The sequence below is a fragment of the Heterocephalus glaber genome, unplaced genomic scaffold (assembly GCF_053883595.1).
Source record: "Heterocephalus glaber isolate CG9 unplaced genomic scaffold, H.glaber_assembly_v1.0 deba00000768, whole genome shotgun sequence".
NCBI classification, from domain to species: Eukaryota; Metazoa; Chordata; class Mammalia; order Rodentia; family Bathyergidae; genus Heterocephalus; species Heterocephalus glaber.
In genome coordinates, this window is record NW_028258162.1 from 3,065,114 (window position 1) to 3,084,898 (window position 19,785).

The following is a 19,785-nucleotide window of genomic DNA, read 5'->3' on the forward strand; positions in this document are numbered from 1 at the left end:
AATTAAATGAAACTGAAATGTGTGATGCCCAACTGAAAAAAGGACAGCATGAAAAAAAGGAAATCCCAGGTCACTTTCACTCCAAAAAAACATACAAAAACTCCAGACAGAATTCTACCAATCTGAATTGTCCAGTATGTAAAATTTAAGTTGAGTATAAAGATCTAAATCTGTTTCAATAAAAAGTTCATTCATTTTATTAATTTGTTATATGATTATATCACTAGACAAGGGAAATCACTTTGTACAATTCAAAATTCATATGAGTCTCTTAGCAAACTAGAGTCTAAGAAAATATTCAGAATCTCTTAAAGTGACTATAGTAATATCATGCTCAGTGGAGAATTTTCTTAAAGTTTTCTTTAAGATTAAAGAATAAAAACAAGGATGCCTACTATCAAAACATACATGCAAAATTTTCCAGATGGCATTAGTTAGTGACCTAAGGCAAGAAGAATAAATTAAAATCTTGAGGGGAAAAAGAAAGGGAAAAATAATGAAGAAGAAGGGGAAAATACTATTATTCATCAGTAATATAATTTTATATCAAAATCTGTAATAATTGATAAATTATTTGAATTAATAAAAGTTTAGCAGTATATCAAAATTCAGTATGTTTCTACACTTCAACAGACAATTAGAAAATATATTTTAAAAAGCATTGCCATTTACAACAGTAACAGCAATGTCAAAAATAAATACCTGGGTATAAATTTAGCAAACTATGTATAAAATTTTTGTTTGGTAAAATTTAAATGAGAGAGAAATAGAACATGCTCATGGTTTGAAATATTCAATATTGTAAATATGGCAATTCTTTCCAAATTGATGTATGACTAGATAACACTTCTAGTTAAAACCTAATTAAGATAGTTGCTTTTCTTCATGTAAATTGACAAGCTGATTCTACTTGTAAAACATATTTGGAAAAGCAACATATTTAAAAAATGAGGGACTCAAAGCTTCCATACCTGCAAACAAGACTTATTGTAATACTATGATAATCATTTAACTATGGCAATGTATAATTAGCATTGGGGCTGGGAGTGGCAAATAGACAAGTGGAACTTAATAACATAAGAATAGGCCTATCTGTATGTTAAAATTTGATATATGACAAACTGGCATTTGTAGGTCAGTGCAGAAAAAGGATCAACAGCCTCAAAGTGTACTCTGATGATTTGTTATGTACGGAGAAAAAACTAATGTGGGTTCTTACCCCTTGACATACATAGAAATCAATTCCAGATAGCTCAACAATTCAAATGTTAAACATAAAACTTTAAATTTCAAATGACAGTAATAGAAAGATAATTTTATAATCTGAGGAGGAGGGAATAATTCTTAAATTAGATCCCAAAACCCAAAGAATAAAGAAAAACATTGTTTTATTGCATTAAAATAAAATGTCTGATTATTAAAAGATATGATAAAGAAATGAAGGGAAGATATTTGCAACTCAAACAACTAATAAATGACCAGGCTCCATTAGAAACAAACAACTCCTTGAAATTAACTAGACAAAGATTATCAACATAATAGAACCATAGAAAAAAAACATCAAGTGGCCTCTCTTGGAAGAAGAAGCTATAACAGGTACAATATATATGTCAAAAATCACTCAATTGCATTCGATCAGGGAATTGCACGTAAAAACCACCCTAAAATGTCATTTCATACCCATTAGGTTGAGAACAATTTAATAAACTGGAAATGTCTACTGATGAAGAAATAAAACCAAAATCTCTTTAAAATTATTGGATAGCGTGCACGTTAGCTTTACCACCTTTCAAAAACAGTTTAGTGCTATCTGGCAAAGGTATAACCTAGGAGTTCTGCTTCAACATGTATCCTGAAAAAATTCTTGACCAAATGTTCCAAGAGATGTGGACAGGAACACTGGTGTTAGGCCATGATGCCAGGAACTGTGAAAGGGTTTCAGCTTGCATCTTGTTTGCAGGTTAATAAGTTACTCAGTCATAGTTTCATAGATGCTGGTTGGAAGACCAGAGATGTCAGAGTAAGAAGCAAATTATAATTTCTTATTCACAGCAGAAGCAACAGAGTAACTTTGTAGCTCCAAATCCCACAAATATTGAGTTGAAGGTCACGTGTCGCCTTTACAAACAATGGGAATACATTGGAGAGAGGAATCCTGAGATTAAGAGAATAATTTGATGCAAGGGCTCCTGGGAAAGCTGCCCTTCCTCCCTTCCATTATGCTATTAGTCTAAAATCTAAACAAATCTCTCTAGAGAGAAGAGGAAGACATCTCTATTTTTATTACCTTGGAATTCCTTTGAGAGAGCAATGCCTCTCCCTTTATTATTTGGGAATGTAAATAAATTATCTTATGAGAAAGTCCCCATCTCCCGCTTTCAAGGGCTAATTCCTTATAACATTCCTGAAAAGACAGGACTAGAATCAATTGGTTGTTAGGGCCTAGATGTTCAGCTATGAGAGAGATCAATGAAGAAGTGTATGCCAGTATTTCAGAACACCATGGTTTGTAATAGCAAAGCAATGCAAAACAAAAGCCATGAGGATAGAAGTTTCGGTAAATACATTATGGAGTATCTGAAGAAGGGACTGTTATGCAAGAGTTAAAAGTGAAATGAACTATGAAAATTGTTATCATGAATAAACCTGAGGTAAGAAAAGGAGAAATGCACAGAAGTACTGTACATACAGTTATCAGAGTATAGTACTAATAACATACCTCGATTAGAGTGGTACACATAAGAAAGTTGTAAAGGAAACAAAAAAAAGGATTAACTTAAAAATACTGTTTAACTCCAAGGGGAAAGGATGAGAATGTGATGGGGGGGATGCACGATATTCCAGAGGGTTTAGCAGCATTGTATTTCTTGATCTGGGAGAGGGTATCTTCTCATTAACACTCTTTACACTAAACAAGCAAAGTACTATACAGGATTTTACATATGTGATATATTTCACAATTTAAAAACAACGCAAATATTTTAAAGACAAGATTGTAAGTCAGGGAAGAGGAAGAAAGTAATGCAAACTTGCACATGAAAAATCCCAAGGCAGTACTTACTGTAGGCCACCATTTTCTGAATGAACTTTGTGATGATTGGAAAGATATATAATTCTGTAATGATCGATAATTATGCATGGTGGCCACATCACTAGAATAATAACATAGCAAGTTGCAAATCTTGTCATTCACTGCTTTTTACAGGATGTAGCTCAGTGGAGCCATGCCTGCCTGGCAAGTGCAAGGTTCTGAGATCAATTCCTGGTAACGGGGAAAAAAGGAAAAATTCAAACCTCATGTTATTTCTTATCACCCAATTGTTTTTAGTATCATTTATTATTACAATTGTATTATATTTTTCTTCTTTTTTAATTAAATTCTTTTATTGGTACATTGTAGGTATACAACACAATTACATTTCTCATTGGGAATTGTACCTTTATATAATGCATCTTGGTTCTTATTTTTTCCCCATTCCTAGCCCTACCTTCACTCCCTCCACCCTTCCCTATTTACAAAGACTTTATTTCCATTTTTTCCATTTCTCATCATTTTCCTTTCCCCTGCCCCTCCCCCTCCCCCTACCCCTTTGGACCTTTTCTTCCTATTTTGCATTATCGACTATTCATTCTAATTATTGGTACATTTTAGGTATACAATATAATGACATTCATCATTGGAAATTTGCACCTTTACATAGTCTCTCTTGGTTCTTATTTTTCACCCTTGCCCAGCCCTCCCTTCAACCCCTCCATTCCTCCCTATTTACAAAGATTTTGTTCCTATTTTTCCATTTTCTCATATTAATCCCATTCCCTTCTATCCTTTCCCCTAGCCCTCCCACTTCCTTCCCCTTTGCCCCTTTTCTTCCTATTTTGCATTACCTATTACACATTTAGTCCTTATTTACACTTTCAGTTTCTCACACCAGAGAAACTATTCAGTATTTATACATGTGTGTCCTATTTATTTCACTTAAAAGTATCACCTCAATGTGCATCCACTTAGCTATAAATGTCTCTAATTTCTCATTTTTTATGGCTGAGTAGTACTCCATTTTATAAAAAAACCACATTTTCTTTATCCAGTCTCCAGTTGATGGGCATTTGGGCTGTTTCCAAATTTTAGCTATTACAAACTGTGCTGCTATGAACATGGGCACACATATATCACTGTGGTATGATTCTTTTAATTCTTTGGGGAAGATCCCCAGCAGTGGAATAGCGGGGTCAAATGGGACTTCCAGTCTTAGTTCTTTGAGGTATCTCCACAATGATTTCCACAGTGCTTGCACCAGTCTACACTCCCACCAGCCGTGGAACAGGGTTCCTCTTTGCCCACAGCCCTGCCAGCATTTGTTATTGGTTGATTTCATGATAGCAGCCATTCTTTCTGGAGTGAAGTGGAATCTCAGCATTGTTTTCATTTGCATCTCTCGAATGGCCAGTAATGTTGAAGATTTTTTCATGTATTTATTTGCTATTTCTACTTCTTTGTCTGAGACATGTCTGTTCATTTCAGATGCCCATTTTTGGATTGGGTCTTTAAATTTGGGAGGTCTGATCTTTTTAAGTTCTTTCTAGATTCGAGACAGTAGACCTTTGTGTGAGGAAGAGCAGGTGGAGATTTTTTCCCACGTTGTGGGTTGTCTCTTCACACTGCTGGTGGTTTCTCTTGCCGTGCAGAAGCCTTTTAATAAGAAGAGATCCCACTTGTTGATTGTTTGTGCTAGTTCATGGGCAACTGAGGTTTTGTTCATAAAATCTTTTCCTACACCGATGTCTTCAAGGGTTCTACCTAACCTCTGTTCCAACTGGTTCAGAGTTTCTATTTTAATATTTAGATCTTTAATCCATTTTGATTTTAGTTTAGTGCATGGTGAGAGACACAGGTCTAGTTTTAATCTTTGGCAAGTTGAAATCCAATTTTTCCAGCACCATTTATTAAAGAGGCTATCTTTCCTTGAGTGAGGGTGTTTGGCTCCTTTGTAGAAGATGAGGTGGCTGAGTGTGTCTGGCGTTGTTTCTGCATCTTCTAATCTGTTCCACTGGTCCTCAAGTCTGTTTCTTTGCCAGTACCATGCTGTTTTTATCACAGTAGCATTGTAGTATAGTTGCAGGTTGGTGTTTGTGATACCCCCTGCCACGTCTCTGTTACCTAGAATTGCTTTTGCTATTCTGGGTCTCTTCTAGTTCCAAAGGAATTTTTGGATTATTTTCTCAAGGTCTGTGAAGTATGCTGCTGGGATCTCAAATGGAATTGCATTGAATCTATATAGCTGTTTTGGAAGTATGACCATTTTCACTATATTAATCCTTCCTACCCAGGAACAGGGGATGTCTGCCCATTTTCTGATATCATATTCAATCTCTCTTTTCAGAGTCCCGTATATTTCAGAGAAGAGGTCTTTGATTTCTTTTGTTAGGTTGATTCCTAGGTATTTCAGTTTTTTGGATGCTATTGTGAAAGGAATTATTTGCCCTATTTCTCTCTCAGTGAGTCTTTCATTTGTGTAGAGGAAAGCTATTGATTTTTGTGTGTTGACCTTGTAACCAGCTACTTGACTGAATTTGGTTATTAAATCTAGAAGACTTTTGGTGGAGTTCTTGGGGTCTTCTATATAGAGTATCATGTCATCTGCAAATAATGACAATTTGACTTCTTCATTACCTATCTTTATTCCTTTTATTTCTTTCTCTTGTCTAATTGCTGTGGCTAATGTTTCCAGAACTATATTGAATAAGAATGGTGATAGTGGACATCCTTGTCTTGTTCCTGATTTTAGTGTATAGGATTTCAGTTTTTGACCATTCAGTATGACATTGGCTGTTGGTTTTTCATAGATGGCTTCTATCAGTTTGAGGTAGAGACCATCTATTCCAATTTTTTGTAGGGTTTTTATAATAAATGCATGTTGGATTTTGTCAAATGCTTTTTCTGCATCTATGGAGATAATCATATGGTTTTTGTCCTTGGCTCTATTGATATAATGTATTACATTGATTGATTTTCGTATATTGAACCATCCCTGTATCCCTGGGATGAATCCCACTTGATCAGGGTGTATGATCTTCTTGATGATCTTCTGCATTCTGTTTGCCATTATCTTATTAAGGGTTTTTGCATCTATGTTCATTAGTGAGATTGGCCTATAATTCTCTTTTTCAGTTGGGTCTTTCTCTGCTTTGGGGATCAAGGTGATGCTTGTTTCCAGGAATGAATTTGGGAGTATTGCTTCCCTTTCAATTTCATGGAAGAGTTTAAACAGCAGTGGCAGTAGTTCCTCTCTAAATGTCTTGTAGAATTCAGCAGTGAAGCCATCAGGGCCTGGGCTTTTCTTAGTTGATAAGTTTTTAATTACATTTTCCATTTCATTGGTTGATATTGGGTTGTTTAGAAATTTTAGGTCTTCTTCGTTCAACTTTGGAAATTCATATATATCTAGGAATCTGTCCATTTCTTCTGTGTTGTCCATCTTATTGGCGTGTAGGTTCTGGAAGTAGGTATTGATGATCCTCTGGATTTCTGCTGGGTCTGTTGTAATTTCATCCTTTTCATTCCTAATTGCATGGATTTGGGCCTTTTCTTTCCTTTTCCTGACAAGGTTGGCCAAAGGTTTGTCCATTTTGTTGATTCTTTCGAAGAACCAACTCTTGGCTTCACTGATTTTTGATATGGTTCTCTTAGTCTCCATTGCATTGATTTCTCCTCTGATCTTTATAATTTCCTCCCTTGTATGAGCTTTGGGGTTGTCCTGCTCTTCTTTTTCTAGAAGCTTGAGGTTCAGCATCAGGTTGTTTAATTGGACTTGTTCTATTTTCCTAATATGCATATTCACTGCTATGAATTTCCCTCATAAGACTGCTTTCATTGTGTCCCATAGATTCTGATATGTTGTATTGTCATTGTCATTTAATTGAAGGAACTGTCTGATTTCTTCTTTAATTTCCTCTGTGACCCACTCGTTATTCAGAAGTGTGTTGTTCAATTTCCACGTGTTTATGAAATTTTTTGAGTTTCTTTTGCTATGGATCTCCAATTTCATCACACTAATGTCTGATAATGTACAGGGGATAACTTCAATTTCTTTGCACTTACTTAAACATGTTCTGTGTGTGAGTATGTGGTCTATTTTTGAGAATGACCCATGTGCAGCTGAGAAGAATGTGTATTCTGATTTTGTGGGTTTAAGACTCTGTAAACATCTGTTAAGTTCATTTGTTCAAGAGTTCAATTGAGTTCTAGTATTTCATTACTTATTTTTAGTCTAGTTGATCTATGTATTTGTGACAATGGGGTGTTGAGGTCCCCCACTACAATTGTATGTATGACTTTTCATGTCCATTAGTATTTGTTTTATATAGTTGGGTGCACTAGTGTTTGTTGCATAGATATTTATGATTGTCATCTCTTCCTCTTATATTGTTCCCTTTATAAGGATGTAGTGGCCTTCTTTGTCTCTCTGAATTAGTGTTGGATTGAAATCCACTTTATGTGTAAATAGGGTAGCTACTCCTGCTTTTTTTCAGGTTCCTGTCGCATGGAGTATTGTTTTCTACCCTTTAACTTTCAGTCTATGAGCTTCCCTTTGAATTAAGTGTGTTTCTTGTATGCAGCATATTGTTAGATTGTGCTTCTTGACCCCTTCTGCCAGTCTATTTCTTTTGATTGGTGAATTGAGACCATTAACATTGATGGTTATAACTGAAACGTATTGACTTGTCATTGCCATGACTTTTTCTTTTTATTGGGTTCTCCCCATTTACATTTAATTTCTTGTCATGCCAGATGAGTTCATTCTGCTTTCCTTCCTGGGGTGTAATCCTCAATGTCTATTCCTAGGATATTGTGTAAAATTCTTTGGAGTGCTGGTTTGGTGTTCATGAAGTTCCTAAGGTGCTGTTTGTCATGAAAGTATCTTATTTCTCCATCCATTTTGAAAGATAGTTTTGCAGGGTACATCAATCTGGGTTGGAGGCTGTTTTCTTTTAGGGCTTGGAGTATGTCACTCCAAGCTCTTCTTGCCTTGATGGTTTGTGTTGAGAAGTCTGCTGTCATTCTGATGGGCTTTCCTTTGTATGTGATTTGTTTCTTTTCTCTGATTGTAGAACTTTGTTCTTCTGTTGTGTTTCTGGAATCTTAACAATTATATTCCTATGTGTAGATTTTTTTTGATCAAGGCTCTTTGGAGTCCTATATGCCTCACTTATCTGTATGTCAAGCTCTTTTCCCCTGCTTGGGAAGTTTTCTGCCATTATTTCTGTGAAGAGATTTTTTTATGTCATCTGCACTCTCTCCTGTTTCTTCATTGAGCCCAGTCAATCTTATGTTATTCTTCTTTGCATCATTTAGCAGCTGCTGGATTGATTTCTCATGTTCCCTTATAATTTTGAAGCAATTTTTCTTTTCCTGGTCACTAATTGCAATCTTATCTTCTATATCTGAAATTCTGTCCTCACATTGGCTCATTCTGCTGTGTAGACTTTCAATGGAGTTTTTCATGTCCTGGAAATGTATTTGCATCTGTTTTATGGATTCTATTTGTTTCTTATGTTGGGATTCCGTCATGTTCCTCAGCTCCTCTCTAGATTTATTAATCATGTCTTGCACTAGGGGTTCACAATTTCTCCTGTTATCTGAGAAATTACTTCTGATTTTATTTTTTCCGGTTCCTCTTTTTTTTGCCAGTTCAGGGAGTCCAGGTGGTTGAGTATCAGAGTGTTCCATCTTGTTTCCCTTTGTGGTTGCTGTAGGTGATCTGGAAGTCTGGTTTTGAGACTTATTTACATGTTTTCTCATTTCGACTGGGGCGAGGGGCTGTTAGTGCCTGCACAGATTACCTCCTCTGAGCTGGGTGAGGTGCGACAGGGGCCGTGAACAGCAGTAGGGATGGTGACCCAAAAGCCCTTTCCTGTGGGCTGGGAGCAGCGGGAGGGATGGTAGCCGGGAAGCCCCTTCCTCTGGACCAGGAGCAGTGGGATGGCAGCACAGAAGCCCCTACCCCTGGGCCGGGAGCACTGGGAGGGATGGTGGCCCAGAAGCCCCCTCCTCTGGGCCAGGAGCAGCAGGACAGAAGTCGCCCAAAAGCCCTTTCCTCTGGGCTGGGAGCAGCAGGAGGGATGGTGGCTGGGAAGCCCCTTCCTCTGGACCAGGAACAGTGGGACGGCGGCTCAGAAGCCCCTACCTCTGAGCCGGGAGCAACAGGACTCAGTACCGTGGTCTGGTGGTCTGGTGTCCTCTGCATCTTTGTAGTGTGGAACCAGGTGGCTGCCTGTCTGCAGTGGGGTGATTTATTGTGTTCCGTGCCACTCTGGAATCGGTAGGGCATGGGCAGACCTGCTTGTCTGCAGCAGGGTGATTCGGTGTCTTCCATGGGACTCGGAACCTCGGTAGGGTGTGCACAGACCTGCCTATCTGCAGCGGGCTGATTTGGCATGTTCCGTGCGACTGGGGACCTCGGTAGGGCGTGGGAAGACCTGCCTGTCTGCAGAGGGCTGATTCGGCGTATTCCATGGGACTCAGGACCTCAGTAGGGTGTGGGAAGACCTGCCTGTCTGCAGCGGGGTGATTCAGCGTCTTCCTTCAATTTCTGACAGAGTAAGAAATATTGCTCTTAAGAGCTGTAGCCAACAGCACTACATTCTCAGCTAGACATTCACTTTGCTTCCTAGAAGCAATCAAATTCCTTCAGTAAGACCTCTTCCATCTCTAGGTTCTTTTTTGCTCTGCCGTTTTGCTTTCCACAGTTCAGTACTCTACCTCTTCACATATGTGAAATTCTGAATAAGTCTCCTTTTGTTGACAGACAGGCAGGGATAATGCTTTATTGATGTCCACTTCTTTAAACTGATACCCACATTCATAGTTTCAGCTGTCTCAGTATGCACCCTCCTGCATCCAAACTAGAAATATCTGTCCCAGTGCTGCGGTGGAACAAAGCTGCTTACTTCATGGCAACTACCTGTATTATTTTCTTTTGGTCTTCATCTCAGAATTACTTCAGGTAAAGACAATAAAGAGATTTGTGCCAAAAGAGTGAAAAATTCGAATCCATCTTTGACAATTCAAAGAAAAAGAAGCTATTTATTTGAAACTAAAGTGAATTTTTGAAAAAGCCACTGATCTATGCCTACTTTTTGTAAAGTAGCTGCAAGATATGTGTGATATTTCAATTTAAATTACTTAACATTAAAAAATGTGATACGGCTCTTAAGATGCATGAGCTAGATTTTAAAGCAGCTACTTGCTGTGGTCTGCTCCATTCTTCAGCCAGGCTGAACTGCTACTTGCTTCATGCTTCCGCTGCACCACACTTATTCCATTTCATCTCTGAACCTTCTACGTGTTCTTCCCTCCTTCCTAGAGCACTCTTTCTTACAGTACTTATATTTATTATGTATGTTTATACTGTAATTGTTACATCTTTATCTGTCTCTGTCCTGTGCTAGACGGTAAGCTCAGAGGAGCAAAGGCCCCATGTCTTTTCACTGTCATATTTTAGCAACAGTGAAGTCTCACCTAATAGTTGTTCAGTGAATATTTGTGGACTGCACATATTAAGCATGAACACATACAACACCTGACCCTACCCTGCCTCCTAACATCCCTTTTCTTGCTTTTCTTGTTGACTTTAGTTTAGTCTTCCTTTATCTCTCATTTCATCATAATAGCCTCTTGTCTTATCTCTATCTCGGGGTCTTTCCATTGTTTTGTGCATCACTGCAGAGTGCTGTTGGTAAGGTATAGCTCTGGTCATGTCATTTCTTTGCTAAGTAATTTTCACTGCTTGTATTATAAGGGTCAAAGTCCTTAATATACTCCCACAGAATTTCTGCAAGGAGCGATAATGTACTTTCTTCGTTTTATCTCTCGTCTCTTATTCTACTAATCTCCACTCCAGTAACCCAACTACATGCTCTGTGATTTTCGGTTCATGCTATTCTCCTCCTGTGCAATATACTTCCTCTCCCTCTAACAGAAGTTTAGCCATCCCTCAAGGCTCAGCTCAATTGCCGCTCCTTCACAAGTATTACTCTGACTTCCCCTAAGGACAATGCAGTTTCTTTCTTCAGAATCCCAAAGCAGTTTGTTGTTACCTTTTTAGGCACTGTTATATCCTACCTTCTGCTAAAGAATATTTTTGTTCTTGAGATTCAGCAATAAGGTAAAAATGGATCTTACCCACTTTCATATTCTCCAGAGGGCCTTGCCCATATGTTTTCAATATATGTTTGTTTGATTGAAATGTTAATTAGGGATATCAAGACTTAATCTTAAGTTTTAGAAAGTTATGCGTTTTACTCTTTATCCAGCAATCTATGGATGATGACCACACTTGCAAACTTAGTGCTGGTTTCATTCATGCTTTCTTCTTTTAGGCATAGTAGCTCCTTACAGTTGTATGAAAGAAAGATTAGTTTGACCAAGGTGGGAAATTCATGCACTGCTTAAAATATCATAATGAATAAAAATCATGCTTCCCATGTTCAAAAATTAAGTTAAAAATACAAGAGCTAAAGTATTTGGAAAACAAATGAAGCTCATTTAGTATTTCAGAAATTGTCCTCTGTGATGTCTTAAACTCTTCATATATAATAAGGTTATCAAAGGAAGAATTGTTCTTGCTATTGTATTTTACAATAGAGGCCATTCCTCTTGGAGTCTTCATCCAGTAAGAATTTTGGTTGCTTAAATAAATAAGCACCTATTTTACAGTACAACAACCAGGTGTCCATATTTTCTTCATTTCATTTGTAACCTAGGAAAAATTATGTCTCCTCTTCAGAAGGGATTCATCCCATGAGTAATATGGAGCAACCAGTACTTTATTGTAATGAGTGAGGGCAAGGAGCTTCTGTAGATGACCTAAAATACTTTCTTACTTTATGCTCTTTTCATCCCTCTGAAACTTTCATTTAGTCATACGTTCCCTGGCATAGTGAATTGACAAATTCTGCAACACTATCAATGCCATCATGATCACAAATGGTTTAATATGTTATTGATGGTGTGCTCAATATTTTGTGGAACTTATTGGTAGACTTAATTCTCTGCCCAATAGAAACACTTTCTGGGTAAGTTTGAGAAAGTAGAGGCCTCTGTACAAGAGCTTGCAGCAACTTGGAGCTATCTTTGCCCTTGCCATGCCTAGGAGTGGTCAAACATCACATAAGATTATTCTCTCAGCTAAAGAATTTGCTTTTCTGAACACTCCTGCCCCCAGGATGAGCTCAGGCCAATCTGACATCTGCTGTGAAGCACACACATCCTGGCCAGCTACTTCAGGTCAGTAGTCAGGAAATATTTCTGCTAGAATGAATTTCATGTGGAAATATTCTCTGAAATATGAGCCCAAAGCCATATCGAGTGTCAACTGCAAGTGACAAAAATTATATCTGCTCATTAGCAGCGTTAATAGACACCTTTCAGTAGGTCTTATTTCAAATCATGTTTTCCCAGGCATGAAGGAAGGGGCTTTTGAAATTTAATCAGGCACAGAAACATTACATACACTGTTCTTAGGATAACTGTGTTCACCTGATAGCAGTAGTATAAGCAAACTATGTTTTAGTGATCTCGACATCTTTTCACAGAGATCTATGGGCAGCCACAAATGGACTTTAGCAATCAATTCAGCATTTCATGGGTGGTCTCCCTTGCTAACCCCAAGCAGTATACAGGCAGCCAGGTATTCACTTCCTCTCAAGAGGCACCAAACTGTGCAGTGAGACACTTTCAGCTGCTGTGACACTTCTTCCCAGGGGAACTGACAACCACCCTCTCCTGAGTGGGTGGGGAGCTTCACATGGATGGAGGTGAAGCCACACCTGTCTGGGACATCCAGGTGGAGTTTGCTCATGGATGCTTGGGTAGACTGGTATTTGTATCAGATCACAGATTAGTAGTGGATTTTCCCCCTTACTCACCCTGGGCAGGTGAGCTAGGAGAATAGAACCCATCATCTTTCTTCACAATTTTTAATTGACACATTGTAATTGTGGGGTATGGTATGATTAGTTCAGGGTAAATGGAGTAGCCATAACCTCAGAACACCATTTCTTTGTGTTGAAAACATCCAGAATTCTCTCTACTAGCTACTTTGGAATATAAATTAACCATTGTCTACTACAGTTATTCTACTGTGCCACAGAACATTCGAAATTATTCCTTCTCTATAAAAACCTTTTTACTTCTTAACCATTCTCTCCCCATGCCTTCCTCCTCACTCTGGCAACAACCATCCTATTTTCTCCTACTTTAAGAATGGCTTTTTAGTTTCTACATATAAGTGAGAACACATGCCAATTGTTTTTCTGTGCCTGACTTGTTTTACTTAGCATAACATCCTCCAGTTCCATCCATGTTCCTACAAATGATAGAACTTCATTCTTTCTATAGTTTAATAATATTCCATGGTGTATATGTACCACATTTTCTTTATTTACACATCTGCTGATAGACAACTTGGTTGAAACACTCCTGTCACTACTGCCATAGTAAACATGAGAATGCAGATGTCTCTTTGATGTATTGAGTTTTTTTCCTTTGGCTATCTACACAGTAGTGGGATTGCAGGATCATGGCATAGCTCTTTTTCTAGTTTTGTGAGGAACATTCATTCTGTCCTCCATAATGTCTATACTAATTCACATTCCTCCCAACAGTGTATGGGAGCTTCCCTTTCTCTGCATTCTCATAGCATTTACTATTTTTGTCTTTTTGGTAATAGCTATTCTGAGAAAAACTGATATCTCATTGTGGATTTGAATGGAATTTCCCTCATGAGTAATGATGAACATTTTTTCTTAGACTTGTTGGTCATTTGTGTATTTTCTTTTCAAAATGTCTATTTGGGTCATTTGCTCATTTTTAAATAAGATTTTTTTTCTACTGCTGTTAATAAGCTTCTCTTATTTTTACTTTTAAAAAACTGTAATAAGAAAATTAACATGAGATCTACCTTTTTGTTACATATTTTATGTGAAAAATACAATATTATTAATTATGAGCACTGTTGTTCAACAGACATTTAGAATGTACTCATCAGCAGCAACTGAAACTTTAAATTCATGGTTATGCTGAAGACCCAGAATGTCCCATAAAGGCCTCATGCATTCACAAGCATTGTTTGTAGGAGGTAATTGGATTAGGGGGGCACTGCACTCATCAGTGAAATCAGCTACTGCTGGTTTCAGCAGCTGTGTGCTTTTGGAAAGTGAGGCCTGGCCAGAAGAGATGGGTCACTGGGGGAGGGTATGTCTCCCTCCCTGGCACCCTCCTGCTCTCTATCTGCTTCCTGTCCACCATTACATGAGCAGCTTTCCTCTATCAGACCATTCCACCATGACTTCCTGCCTTGGAGCCGGCCAGTTTTTTGTGAGCAAAAATAAACCTCTCCTCCTTTAAGTTGCAAGTATCGAATATTTTGTTCCAGCAATGAAGAATGTGACTAAGATACCCACTAAATAGCAACTCCCCATTTTCTGTCTATTTGTCCTCTGGTACCACCCTGTTTCTGTGAATTTGAGTGCTTCAGAAACGTCATACAAGTGGAATCACACAGTATTTGTCTCTCTGTGACTGGCTTATAAAGTTCGACAGGTTCATCTATGTTGTTGAATATGGCAGAATTTTCTTTTCTTCTTTTTCTGAAGCCAACTAATATTCCATTGATGTGTATACTATATATTCTTTATCCATTTGTCAGTCCGTGGACATCTGAGTTGTTTTTGAATCCTGGCTATTGGGAATAATGCTGCAATGAACAAGACATGCAGATGTCTCTGCAAGAGCCTAATTTCAAATAATCTTTATATATATTTAGATGTGGGTCATATGTTAGTTCTATTTTAATTTTTAATCATATGATACCTCTAGCTTTAAAACTAAATTTAAAGAAAACTGTGCTGTTGTTCATAATGACTACCCTATTGTACATTTCTACCACCCATTTACCAGGCTTTCAATTACTCTATATTCTCACCAGTACATGTTATATTGTTTTAAACAGTCATCTGAATAGATGTGAGTTGATACCATATCATGATTTTTATTTGCATCCCCTGATGGTAAGTGATGGGGAACATCTTTGTATATGCCTGTTGGTCATTTGATGAATTCTTTGAAATGATATCAATTTAAATCATTTGCACATTTCAAAAATTTGATTACCTGTTTTTACTACTGTATTATAGCAGTCTCATTTTCTTGCATATTTTCCTCTTATCAGGTAGATCTACAAATATATTCCCTCATTCTGTAAGTTGCCTTTTCATTTGATTGATTGTTTCCTGTGCAGATGCTTTGTAGTTCTGTGTAATCCCATTGATCAATTTTTTTTTTTTTTTTTTTTTGTACCAGAGATCAAACTCGAGTCCTTGTCATTGGTCAATTTTTGCTCTTGTTATTAGTGATTTTGCTGCCATATACAAGAAACCAGTGCCAACAGCAGTGCTATAAGCATCCATCCTATGTTTCCTCTATGAGTTTTACCATTTCAGTTTGTATATTTAAGTCTTTAATCCAATTTAGTTGACTTTTGCATGTGGTATACAACAGGTTGAGAAACCTTTTAGAGCTTTCAATGATAACAAATAGCTGGCTGTGGCATGTAGGCCCTAGGTTTGCCACCATTGATATACAATGTTTCCAATTTTTTTGAATATCCATTTTTCCACATTATTTGATGATCATTTGCCCATCATATATCCTGTTGATGATCAGTTGTACATGTATCATAGGTTTATTTCATAGGTCTATTTCACTCATCTGTATGTCTGGCGTTAGCTCAATTCCATACAGTTTTAATTCTATAGCTTTCTTGTATGTTTTTAAATCAGAAAGTGTGATGAGCCCAGGTTTGTTTTCTTTTTACTTAGGATTTTGCTGACTAGCCAGGATATTATGTAGTACCATATGAATTTTAAGATTGTTTTTCTATCTATAAAATGTGCCATTTGAATTTTGATAGAGATTTTATTGAATCTGTAGATTGCTTTGGGCAGAATGGAGATTTTGCCAATATGGAGTCTTCTAACTTCAGAAGTCAGGATATCTTTTTATTTTTTATTTGTGTCCCTTAAATTTCTTTTATCAATGTTTTGTAGTTTTCAGTGCATAAGTCTTTTACCTCTTTGATAAAGTGTCTTTCCAAGTATTTTATTCTTTTGATGCTATTGTAAACAGAATTGTTTTCTCAGTACATTCAACTGTTTTTATTTTAACTGTGTTTTTCTTTTTATGAGCAATTACTTTTATCAGCAGAATTCATCCATACCCATAAGAAAATATACTTGGTGATAAATGGCCAAAGCAAAATGTCTGTTATCAATGTATTAGTCTTTTAATTTTTAAAGGTAAATTAGTACTTTTTAGTACCTATCAAATACCAGGCACACTGTTCACTGTATGTGTTTTATTTCATTTGATCTTAGGTTTTTTTCTAAAACAGATATTTTAAAACTCACTGTAAACTCATACTTAGAGGGGTTAAATACCTTGCTCCAATTCATGTAGTCAGAAAGTGATGGAAGCAATATTACATCGTGGTCTACTTCTTCCAAAGTCCAAACTCTTGTCACAAATCAAAACTATCCTAAAATTAAACATAGGTCTTGCTTAGTTGTGTCTATTATACTGTGTACCTGAAACTATTTTTAATATAAAAATTTATCAAGTAAGGGATGATTAAAATTATTTTCGGTGTTGTTCACAGATATCTGTGAAGTCAAGATTTTTCTGGAATGAAATTCTGTATTTTGGCAGTTTTTGTAAACTTGTACCATTCATTTTTTGGATGAGGGAGTATCTGGTCTATTCATAGCCAAAGGATTCTCTAACTCTTTACTGTTGGCTCCTTTCTCTTTAGATTATGGAGTTAGACATCTCCTTGGAGGTCACAAGATCAAACCTCTCATTTTATGGAAAAGCAATTGACAGAAAAGCCTAGAAAGTCAAGTGAATTGGTTAAGACCACATGGCATGAGTGATAGGGTTAGAACCAATTTCTAAGTTTTCTAACTCTAACTCTGGTGCTTTCTTTTTTAGTGAAACCACTGCTTTCTGAACCAGGGCTTACATTCTTTTGGTACAAAGCTAATTTGGCCAATTAATTTTTTTGATAAACACTTGTATAGATTAACTACTTTCAACATGTTTACCACTTTTTGTTTTTCTTACATGTCTTTGTCACATATTCTGAGATGAATTGTACATGTGATCCCTGTAAACACAGTATGGCTCACTGAACATCTGTCTAGACTTTTTATACTGGAAACTAAATTTCTTAAGAATTTCCTTCTTAACTACCCTGTAAATATTCAACCAGTCATAATATTTATAGATGCTCATTAAACACAAGTTGATTACACTGTTTGTATGACAGTATTTATTAATGTCAGTACACTTCAAAAGCAATCTTTTAACAACTTTTATCAACAATCTTTTAACAACTCATGGCTTTATTGATACCTCTGGGACATAGGCAAAGAAGTGGAAGCAGTAATTTGTGCAATTATTAAGATCTTGCCTACACCTTTACTAATATAGCATGTGACTTTTTATTCACAGTAAAAACCAAATCAAAACAAAATTAAAACCCCAAAATTCTCATAATCTCCTATAACCATGTTGATAGGAGTTAGCCAAGACCAAAACAAGAATACAGAATGGTAGCCAGCATGATAAGTCTAGTAAGTGATGGAGTTGTACCATAATGTATGGTGTTTGTTTCAAACCTGGGAGAACCAGCTAAGGAAGAAAACAGATATAGGACTGCAGAAGGCATGAACAATCATGAAATGTTAAGTTTGTTTGAAAAATGAGCTCAACACAGCTAAGCTGTGGAATGAAAGCAAGTTGATTTATGTCGAAATAAATTACTGGGTGCCATTTCTGAAGACCCAGAAGATTCTGTAGGTTGAATATTAGTGAATTTATATCTAATTTTAGGGACCAGGACATTTCTGTTCTCTTCACCATTTTTCTTGCCATACAAAAGCAGACGAAAATAAATGCCATTTTCTGGGAACTAACTGATGGTTTCCTCAGGATGCAGTGTTTTAATTAGACAGATGAAAAGAAAAGGCCAGACTCTGCCGTTTAATAAAGAGAATTTCTTATAAAAGGCTTATAAAAGCATGTGACTGATTTTTATTTGGTAATGAAAAATGAAATGTGTAAAAAATAAATTGAAAAAAGGCGATAAGCAATGGACTAGGACTAGATAGAGTTTCTTTTTTGTAAATAACATTAGAGGAAGTTGGCACCTTTTGAAGCTAGATTTACATTTTCTATATGGAAAAGCATCAAAACCATTTGGAAATGACTAGATTAAGAAATAGAAAACAAAAACTCTCCACCTTATAGTTTGTAATATTTGTTTCAGTTGCTTTTCTTTTTCTCTTCCTCCTCGTTGTCTTCTTACAAGAAAGAACTATACATAAAAAGATTTCAAACTATGTAGTTTTTCTAAGGAAGAATAAATGTGGGTTATTAAGAGGCACTTATTTGATGTATTTTAATTGGATTATTTCAGTTATGGCAACCAAAGTGATTGGAAACTAAAAAAATTTTCTAAAGCCAATTTTGTGTACAATATTTTTATAAATAAAATATTTAGATTTTATAAAAAATGAAATTTGCATTTATATTAAATTTCAGCTCAGTTTTAATAATGCCCCTGCTAAATTTTACAACCACAGATCTGATCATCTTAAAAAATGAAATAATTATCTCATACATGTAAAGAAAGGTCAAAAAATTTTACATGCTTTCTGACATCCACTGAAATTAAAGCAAATTAAAAAGAGCAACTGACCTTTACTTTTTCTATCCTCTCTTGCAAATATAAGACACCATGTCAATATTATTTCAGTAAGTAGGAGGCAAAGCAAAACAAGTAAACAAAGCATGAATCTTACTTATTCATCTGGTCTCCTTAGCCTGTAGCCTTGGACCAGGATATGGATATTTGGAGTAAGAAGCCAGGCCTGCTCTGACTTTCTATCTAATTTTACAGAAAACTAGGACAATGGCAACATGTCATCACAGAGGGCATACTGTGGAAGATTTATCTTCCTGTGTTCAAACAGATCATTAGATTTATCCTTTTTGATATCATAGGTCTTCATCGAGTCAAATAAACCATATTTTGTTTACTACACTGGAAAGATATAAATGCTAAATACTGTTTAACTTTATTTTATGAGAGTGAATATTATATTCTTCTTTCCAGTGACCTTTTACTGCCTCGTGAATAAAGAAATAATTTGCTGGACAGAAATAGCAGCAAGAGAGTGATGGAATTTATGAGCAGACAAACTCTTTTAAAACTGAGAGATGAATATGATAGTTTTAGAATAAAAATAAGGAATTTTTCTGTACCCCAGTCTCAAAACTTTTAAAAACTTTATATCATCCAGTAAATAATATGTAAGTTTACATGGTAGACAACTCATCAATCTTTTGTAACAGAAAATAGAGTCATGATAGAAATGTTACTTTGCCAAATTCTTAAGCATTTGCTCCTTTACAAAATATCGAAAAAGAGCATAGAAAAATGGATGAAGAGATTACTTGCACAAAAGAAAAAATAACCTCCTAGCATCAGAAGAAACAGTATAGCATAGTGGTGAAGAGCTGAACTATAATAGAACTATAATAGAACATTTTATAGTTGTGTGACTTCAGTAAGAGATGTATATGAGATGAAAGATAAAAAATATTTTCATTCTACCTAGTGCATTTCAAATACTTGATGAGTATTAGCCAGGGTTGTTAATTTT

General features: G+C 36.3%; 2 long non-coding RNA genes across 6 annotated transcripts in view; both read left to right on the plus strand.

The window, feature by feature from the left end:
* Positions 1-16,479, plus strand: part of LOC147829064 (uncharacterized) — an 87,082-nt gene extending 70,603 nt beyond the window's left edge. The window contains exon 2 of the long non-coding RNA XR_015449607.1: positions 1-16,479. This exon is cut by the window's left edge and continues 12,915 nt beyond it. This is a non-coding gene — a long non-coding RNA (uncharacterized LOC147829064).
* Positions 1-19,785, plus strand: part of LOC110344879 (uncharacterized) — a 465,109-nt gene that overhangs the window by 124,969 nt on the left and 320,355 nt on the right. The gene's annotated exons all lie outside the window — the stretch shown is intronic.